Genomic DNA, 10091 nt, shown 5'->3' with positions numbered 1-10091 from the left:
CCAAGTCAAAGTCTAGGCAAAGTAAAATACTTTCTGGAATAGTAAAGGTAAAAATAATAGGATTCTGTTACTTCGACTCCATTTCGGGAGATGCAAAGGGAGCCCATGCACAGGAGAAGACTTGCCCCCTCCAGAACATAGCTTGCTAGGGACTGGGAATGCCAGAGTGAGCCCGGCAGCTCTGCCTATTCTCATCTCACCTCCAATAGGTAACAGGAGAGAACCACACTGGAACTTCCTGCAAAGATATTGTAAGAGGGCATATTCATTTTCTATTGATGTAACAAATTTCCACAAATTTAGTGGCCTGAAACAAAACATGTGTATTATTTTTCTGTTGTAGAAGTCAGAAGTCCAAACTGGGGCTCGCTGGATTAAAATCAGGATGTCAGCAGGGCTGCCTCCCTTCTGGAGGCTCTGGGGAAGAATCTGTTTCCTTGCCTTCTCCAGCATCGAGAGGCGACCTGCATTCCTTGGCTCTCAGCCTCTTCCTCTGTCTTCAAAGCCAGCAATGTAGCATCTTCAAATCTCTCTCATTCGGCTCCTCTTCTGCCTCCCTCCTCGTCCACTTTAAAGGACCCTTATGGTTACATTGGACCACTCCAGTTGATCAGAATAATCTCCCTCTCTTAAGGCCAAGTGAAAAGCAAACTTAATGCTATCTGCAAACGGAATGCGTCTCTGCCATGTAACATAAATACAGACAGGTTCTGGGCATTAGGATGCGGACAACTTTGAGGGGACTTTACTCTGCCAACCACAGAAGGGAAAAAAGGATAACTCAGAATTACAAACCTACAGAAAATGAAGACAGGCCAAAAACTATGTCCATGAAGCAGAGAAAAACCACAACTCAATAGTTCAATACAAGTAATGGGCACTAAGAAAATAGTAGAAGCAACACCTCTCCTCGCCCCTCTGGGACCACTTGCCCCTTCCAGGTTTCATCACTGCCTGTCTGTAGATACCGAAGAACCTTCGGGAGGAAGAAGGGAGGACTAAGAATGTGGAGTTCCTTGCTGGCCTGGACTGCTGGGGCTGTCGGGCTAGTGGTCCCTCAGCCATGCACCTGCTCATTGTTCTGCCATCTCCTTGAGGAGAGTGGTATTTTCTGCCCATGAAGGAGAGAGACCGTGCCTTGCTCATCACTGTGACTTCAGGAGCTTGTAGACTGTTTTGCACTCATTAGGTGGCCCACCATGACACACCAACTGCAATGCAGTTTCGCTTAGTCATTGTTGAAGGAAAGAGCCTTACCAGCAGGGCAACTGGATTGGAGGTCCAGTGGCTTCACCGAACTGCTTTCTAAGTAGCTTGAGACCTGGGTTCTGAGAATGGCAGTTACCGCCGCCGTGCTGGGGCTTCCTGAGATGGTCTGCGTGGTCAGCTCAGATGGCACATGCTCGCGGAGTAAGGGCATCCGGAGAACTCATTGGAAAAGACCTGCCCATCAGGGGCAAGCCAAGAGACAAGTCCAGTCTGGCGCCATGCACTTCTCCCCGGGGCGAGGACTGCAGCCTGCTTTCCTTGTAGATCCAGCAGCAGTAGGAGCAGGACCCCACTCTGCCGTGGCCCAGGCTCTCAGCTGCCGGGCTCACATCTCCACCAGCCCCTGGACATGAGTGTCTACAGGGACTCCAGAGGTGGCTAGCCATGAAACAGTGTGGGGAGAGCACTTGTCAAGCTGCCTAATATTTCAAGCTTCAAAAAGTGATGGCCTAAGAAATAAACAGTATATTTAAGAGCAGAGACGAAACAAGTTTTGTTCTTAATGTCACCCCCAACCAAAGTCATATTATTTGAGGCTGAAAAACCTTGAAAATATTTGCTAATAGCCCCTTTGATTAAAAATAATAGAGAAGCGGGGCACCTAGGTAGCTCAGTCGGCTAAGCGTCTGCCTTCAGCTCAGGTCATGATCTCAGGGTCCTGGGATTGAGTCCCACATCAGGCTCCTTGCTCAGCAGGGAATCTGCTTCTCCCTCTCCTTCTGCCCCTCCCCCCACTCTTACTCTCGTTCAGATGAATAAATAAAATCTTTTAAAAATAGTAAAAGTAATAATAGAGAAGGATACTGAATGATAACATAATCTCCCTCAATTTCTGAGTGGAGAGGGGAAATAAAGGAGCAGGGTGCCTCGTGGAAAGGAGAGGGCGGAGCCATCTCTCACTGCAGGGAGTGAAGTCTCCTGGGACTCATGTTGAATTCAGAAAGGACTTCACACCTGAGAATACTCTCCCACGAGAGTGGGATGAATGCCACGTTTAGATGAATGTACCTTTGAGACTTTAAAGATTATCTCAGAGTAGAGAGCTAATCCAGGTAGTCTATTAAAAAAAAAAAAAGTTTGCCTGACCCTATTTACACAAAAGTGGGAAAAGAAGAAATACCCAGCCCTTAGCCTGTACTTTAGAGGGAAGGAGAGATGAAAGAGAGACAAAACAGAGTTAAGAAGTCACTCACGCTAGGTCAGAGTAAATGGAAATTTGACAGAGTGCTGCCCAAGCATGAACAATATAGAGAGAAACAACATGGCAATTATGTCAATATAGCCAGCATAAGAATTATCAAAAGGACATAGGATGCAAAATATGCATAAAGGCAAGAACCTGGAAGAGGAAATCAAGGAAAGTAAAGATATAGATACTCACAATGTCTTCATGGCAACTAAGAAAGCTTAGTAACACAAACTCAACAAAACAAAATCTCAAAGTTAAGAGGTTCAACAGCCGAATGAGATGAAAAGAGAGACTATTGAGCTAAGGAAACAAATTGAGGGTCCAAAGAACACCATAACAAATATGAGAAATAAGAAAGAAAATGAATGTCATTGGAAGAAATCTATCAATAATGCAGAAGAAAAGAGCATGTCATCACAGTGAATGCAGACTAAGAAAAAATGGGAAGATTAAATATATTGGATTATAAAATTAAAGATAAACATATAAAAATAATTTGTATCTCTAAAGCATAGAAGTCAACAAATAGAAAAAAGATACATTCACAGGGGTACCTGGATGGCTCAGTCAGTCAGGTGTCTGACCCCTGATCTCAGCTCAGGTCTTGATCTGAGGGTTGTGAGTTCAATCCCCACATTGGGCTCTATGCTGGGCATGGAGCCTACTTTAAAAAAAGGTGGAGGGGCACCCAGGTGTCTTAGCTGGTTAAGCATCGACCCTTGATTTTGGCTCAGGTCATGATCTCAGGGTCTTGAGATCAAGCCCCACATTGGGCTCTGCATTGAACATGGAGCCTGCTTAAGAGTCTCTCTTTCCGGGGCGGAGCCAGGGCCGGAAGTAGAACGGTGGTGGCCGCGGAAGCTGTGGCAGCTCGGGAGTGAGTGCAAGTAACAGAATCACCATGATTCTTCAGAGGCTGTTCAGGTTCTCCTCTCTCATTCGGTCTGCAGTCTCAGTTCATTTGGGGAGGAACATTGGTGTTACAGCAGTGGCATTTAATAAGGAACTGGATCCTGTACAGAAACTCTTCGTGGACAAGATTAGAGAATACAGAACTAAGCGACAGGCATCTGGAGGACCCGCTGATACTGGCCCAGAGCACCAGCAAGACCTAGAGAGGGAGCTTTTTAAGCTTAAGCAAATGTATGGTAAAGCAGACATGAATACGTTCCCGGACTTCAAATTTGAAGATCCTAGATTTGAAGTCATCGAAAAACCCCAGTCCTGAAGAAAGAATGTAAAATTTATTTGGTAATTTGTCCTAGATTAGTTGTACAACTGTATCAGATAAACATACATTTCTCAGCAAAAAAAAAAAAAGATTCTCTCTTTCCCTCTCCCTCTGCCCGCCCCCCCCCCCCCCCCCCCCCGCCCACAACCCCCTCACCTACAGGTGCTTTCTTTAAAAAAGATACATTCATAGATACAATGTAAAATTTTTTAAAAAGCAAAAAGCGCATATCATGTTACAAGAAAATCTGATAAAGCTTCATCACTAAAATAAATCCTACCTATATTACTGAAAATTGAGAATAAAGAATGATTTCTTCAGGCATTCAGATAGGAAAAGGAAAGAACTCAAAGTTCTTAGAGCAAGACACCCAAGAATATCAAACCAGCTTGCAGTCATTAAAATGAAAAGGAAACTAAAAAAGCTTTCAAAAATTACATAACTCATCAGTCCTCCTCCAAAAGGAATTTTCACTTCTGTACATTTGTCTTTCATAAAATTCAATTAAAATTAACTGTACCTCAGTAACCATGAGGATTTCTAAAATCCAGACCGTGGCTTCTCACTTCTATTCTCTGCTAACACTAGTAATGGTCCAGTGGAAATGTGGCAGGAAAATGACAAGCCTAGAAATCTTATGTTAGAAATCCAAGGGCATCTCAAAGACCCGTCAAAATGGCCTAGTACCCAGGTTGAAGAAACTCTCACTGGCCGAATGTGAAACAATTTGATCATCAAAAAACAACTTAAAAGTCATCACAAGAAAAAGAATTATAACTATGGGTAGGGTTGGATATTAACTACACTTACTGTGGCGATCATTTCACAATATCTTCATATATCAAAGCTTTATGTTGTATACCTGAAACTAATATATTATTGTATGTGAATTTCATGTCAATAAGAAAAATCAAGTTTATAAAGGATAAAAAAAAAACAACCATGGTAGAGAGTTATAACACTTGGATTAAAGAAAAAAATCCATGAATTTATACTGATATGGAAAATAGGGGATTGAAACAGTAGCTAACAATATAACATCATCGATGTAAGAATTTACTTGGCCAAGGATCATCAGTGGGTCCTGAAAGCATCACATGAAAAGCTATGGAAGGATAGGTTACATACATAATCTCAAACTATCACTCCAGAGTTCACCTAACTAGAAATGAAAAGAGTACCTTTACAGTGGAGAAATCTGGTAAATACCAACTACGAGACAGTATTCAAAGTTAGCATCCCTGATAATGGGACAGACAGGAACTATGTGCCTCCTTAAGGAGACCGTGGGAATTATACATCACCCGTAGAGTTTTCTAATCCAAAATGTTTGGCCATGTATGTAACCATTAAGGTTTGGAGATAACCTACAAAACAACTGGCCTGGAATCTTCAAATAAATCAATTTCGTGAAGACTAAAGGAGTTTAAAGAGACATGACCACTAAATGCAATGTATGATTTTAGATTCGATAAAAAACCAAAAACATATAAAGAAAAAAGTATTGAAAAAAATCTTTTCAGATCTTTTCAAATCTTTTCAGAACTTTTTAGATCATTTGGATTATAGGCTATATATTAAATAACATTATTGCATTGATATTCAATTTCTTAGTCTGATAATGATGTGGTTTTGTAAGAAAATATTGAATCATTTACAGAGAAAGAATTGGGGGGGCAGTTTTGGAAAAAGTTCCCTGGTGTGGGTACAACGCTCGGATTAGCAAATCAGAAAGAGGGAGCTACCTAGGGAAATTTATTAAGTATGTGTCATGAATGATACACTGGAGTATACAATTCTTTAGAGGGATACCAATGTAATAAAATAAAGCTTCTGCTCTTGGTAAACTAACCAAAAAGTGAAGTGACAAGCTAAATAGTAATGTGTAAGTATAAGAACAGAAGAAGAAACTCAAACATCAACAATAGGCATTACTACCCACTTCTTGCACACATTACTGTGCTAAGTTCTTAAAAGAATAAAGCATGGATAGTGCCATAAAGCTTAAGGTCCAATTGGCAAGACATAACTTATACACATGAAACAATTTAAAAGCAATGCAAGACACCATGTCCTCAAAGGCCAAATTCTGTGGTTTGAACTAAAAATGTAATAGGAATTTTTGGAAGGAAGAGATCAATGTCGGATGAAGTCACTGGGAATTGGGACTTGTGACACATTAAAACAAGCACAGAACTTGATCTTAGTGCAAAACCTACCCACATGTGTGCTGAGGAAATTCACTAATGGAGAGTGTGTGATTAAAGCCAGGTTTTGTTAATCAGAAGAGCTTTCATGGGGGGAGAATTCTGAGGAAAATTTGAAGGAGAGATGCAAATTATAGGACTCGTTAAATATATGTTAGAGAGAAAGAGACCTTAGAGATCATCTTTCCAGTTTCATATGTTTATGAGTAAAGAATCTCGGGCCCAGAGAAAGGCTGCAGTGTGCAAGAGAGAAAGGGGAAATATGGTTAATGGCAGGAAACTGGATGGGAATCTAGAGACCTGTTCAACTTTGGCAAGGCACTCAGCATTTCTAAACTTTTGGTAATGAGACAGAGGGGATATTTTCCTATCAGGATAAGGTGTCTAAACACTTCCCTTTGGATGTGGGCTCCCATAGTGACTTACTTGACCAATTGCAATGGAAATGACACTGGGGGATTTCTGAAACTAGGTCACTGAAACACTTACCCTTAGAGCCCCAAGCTGCCATGTTAAATAGTCCAGCTACTCAGAGGCCACCGTGCTGTGGGAAGCTCAAGCTCTAGTGAGAGGTCCTGGAGGATATGAAGTAATAGAGGGAGAGGGAGAAAGCCAAGGAGCACCACAGTGCCAGACATATGAGTGAAGAAGCCATTTTGGAAGTGGCTCATCCAGCCCCAGCTACCCCAGCTGATGACCTGTGGGTTGGAGATGAATCACCAATCTAAATCTGTCCCAAATTCCTGACCTACACCAGTGAGTAAAATAAATTGGTTGGTTTAAACCATTAAGCTTTGAGGTATTTTGGTAAAAAGTAATAGATAACCCAACAACCAGTTTTTAGTGTCCCTTATAACTGCAGTTCTCTGCTTTTATAAAATTCCACAAGAAAAAAGCAATTTACAAATGCTTGGTTAAAGAAGTAAGCAAGTAGAGAGAAACAAGTGGGTTTGAATAGAGTGGTAGTTTGTCACAGAAATAATAAGAAGTATCTCTGGGAAATAAGGGAGTGCCAAGAATTATCATTCTTATATCACTTTCTAAGGATATGGAAAGTTATTTCTGATTGGCAAAAATAGCCCCATTTTCCTTCCACCCATGTGACTGACAGTCTTCTCTTTAAGTGTAGTTATCGTTTTCGGTAAGATCTGAGTGATAATATTGGTTCTCCCCACTTCAAAGAATGGTTTTGTTAGCAAAATATGGCTATCACCAATGCTCTTCACCAATGATTTCTAGCTCTTTTCCAGGTACATAGTAGGAGTGTACTTCTGTCCCCGTGGGTTTGAGGGAGGCCGTGTGATAGATATTTGAGTTGTGAGCAGAAGTAACACATGTCAGTTCCAAGCCAGGGCATTTAATGGCCAGTTCTAGACTTTCCAGAGCTTTCTTTCCCTCTGGCCCAGTGACCAACAACTGACATAGTCTGGCTCCATCACCCTAGATTTCTGGTGATCAAGGCTCCCTGCCAACCCAGGATAGACATATAACACGAATGAGAAATACACCTTTGTTCATTTGAAATCACGAAGATTTTTGAAAATTACTCAAAACTACTGCAACGTAACAGAGCCTATTCTGATTGAGGCACCAGAGAAGATTGTAAATGCTCTCGGAAACAGAGAAGTGATACAAAAGTGCGAGATATTGTTACTTCAAAGGATAGTCTCCAGCAGGCTTCTGAGTAGGGATGCAGCCAAAGCGATTCATTCAGCTGTCTACTGCAAGAGTTTCTTGCCTCACCTTACTTAACCGGTCATCCAGCTTCTCTGAGAGAAATTTCTGTGTGTATAGGATCATAATAATAACAGTGACAATCATAGCAACAGCAGGAAGGGCATCCGCCATTTATGGAATACCTACTGTATGATTGGAAACCCTTGTATATATGATTTCCAATCCTCACAGCATATCTGTACAATGGGTTTAACACCCCATGTTTTTACAGATGGAGAAACAAGCTAAAGAAGTAGAATACTGTGCTCTTTCTGTTTCTTTCCAATCTTTGGATCTCCACTTACGAAAGGAAGTCTAGTGCCGCGATGAAGAAAAGTGAGGGTCTTCTCTATTAAACACATATAGAATGTGGCAAATGTTCTGAACACATTATATGCTTGCTTTCACTGGTGTTTTCAAGGGGAGCTAAAAGCAGCTGAGACAGCTCTGTATCCAAGTCATCTGGTGCCCATGTGTGAAGATGTGCGTGCTTTCCTGTGTCCTCACAGGATGGCACAGATATTAATTGCTTAATATGTAAGAGGCAGAGCCTGGGAACAATAATCCTCAATTCCAAAGCCAGCTTGGTTTTACCTTCATGGGACCCAGCATGGCGCTACCCACAGGCCTCTCGGGGCTTAAAAGCACCAATAGGAGCTTCAGCCCCACTCAGGGCATGTGGGGGATGGCACCACGGCCAGAGCACCAACCCAATTAAGCACATATGGTCAACTTGAAGGGTAAAGATGTTTGAAATATCCCTGGCCCCACCCCAAATTTTGGGTGGCCCCCACACAGCCTGGAACTAGTATTTGCATGCAGAGATCTTAAATTAGAGCACATCAAATAATTCCTATCGGAGTGTTTGGTCTGGTCTAGGACATGAAGACATTCAGAAGGGTTTGGAGAGAGGACAAGAGCTCGCACTGATGTGATTCCTGTCAGAATGACACGGATAGACCAAAATTCCACTGACCTGTCTCTCTCCCTCTCCTGGAGACACCAGCACAAGCATTCTTTTCCTCGGTGAATCGACCCTCTCCCTTTGGGTAGGCCTCACCCTAAGCCTCAAATATCACCCTCCCCTCTCATCCTTTCTCCTCTGCTTCTGAAATTCCACATCTCCTCTAAGACACCGCCAAGAAATGCAGTCTCCTGCTCCACACATCTTGTCTGAGTTCAGAACTCCTGTATTTCAACTTTCTGGCTTTTGTTCCCAGAGTGACTCCCCAGAGGTGTGTGTATTACACCCTGCAACTTCCCTGGGCTTCCTAGACATGAACATACACTTTCCTCATTTACTCTGTCAATTAATAGAAGTATCAGCTACCCAATGTGCAAGGCACAGGGCTTGGCGTTGGGCATGGCCATGAATCATGGAAACACCATCCCTGTCCCTATGGCACTTCCATTCCAGCAGTGCATTTCTGTCCCCACCCTCTTCAAACCCTCCCACCATCCAACCCCAAACAATGCTCCCTTATGTGCTTCCCTCTGCTTAGATATCAGGCCTTTTTCATGGGGACCCTATAAATGTCTATCAATTTCTTCTTAGCCGAACAGTTGCTATTAAAAAAAGAGACTACATCCATTGAGTGTATTATATTCATAGTATAAAAATACACAGTTATCATTTTGAATGAGTTCATAGACCATGCAGAGTGGAGAGAGAGCATTTGACACCAAGCAAGGAGCCCAAGTTTCTAATCGGTCAGTCAGAAATTATTATATATATATATATATATATGCACTCTTTGCTAAGCACTGTCTTAAGTGCTGAGGATACAGCTAAGGAGATGAGGCATTTGCCCTCAAGGGGCTTAGATTCTGTTAAAGGACATGGCACATTGCTTGTGGCTTCAGGTTTTCACACTGTTTGTGCCCTCTGGTAGTACACTTGCACACTGACTCTTTTTTCCTGGCAATTAATTTTGGCTAATGGACTGTGGCAGAAATGACACAAAGTCTTGCACACTTTTACACTCTCTCTCTCTCTCTGTCAGAACTCCGTCACTGCCTTGTGAATAAGCCCGAGCTAACTTGCTGGAAGATGAAAGAGGATAGAGGGGAGGCCAGGCGCCCTGGCTGAGAGCCAGGTAACCTCTAGAGGCTGCTACGTGAACAAGCCCAGCCAAGACCAGAACTACCCTGCTGACCCATTAGACTTTTGGAGCCATAGGAAATACATAATAAGAAACGTGTACTGTTGTAAACCAGTGAGTGCCTTGTTCCATAGCAATATCTAACTGACACAAGGGGGAAACATAATAAGCATGTAGACAAATTAATAAGTCATATCTATTCTAGAATAAGATAAATGTGAAGACAATAAATAAAATAGTAGAAATAAAATGGAGTATTAGAGAGTGAGGGTAGAGGCTGTAAAGGGATCATTTGGTCAAGATAGAGGGGGGAGGCCCTCGAGACGAAATGGCATTTGTGCTGAGATTTAACTGATGAAAAGGAGGCAGTTGTCTCT

General features: G+C 42.2%; 1 pseudogene; it reads left to right on the top strand.

The window, feature by feature from the left end:
- The first annotated feature begins 3286 nt into the window (after nt 1-3286).
- LOC118528341 (ATP synthase peripheral stalk subunit F6, mitochondrial pseudogene) lies at nt 3287-3772 on the top strand (annotated as a pseudogene).
- The last annotated feature ends 6319 nt before the right edge of the window (nt 3773-10091 follow it).

The sequence above is a fragment of the Halichoerus grypus genome, chromosome 13 (genome assembly GCF_964656455.1).
Source record: "Halichoerus grypus chromosome 13, mHalGry1.hap1.1, whole genome shotgun sequence".
Taxonomy (NCBI): domain Eukaryota; kingdom Metazoa; phylum Chordata; class Mammalia; order Carnivora; family Phocidae; genus Halichoerus; species Halichoerus grypus.
Note: the sequence above shows the minus strand (reverse complement) of the source record. Positions and strands in the feature narration are given on the sequence as shown.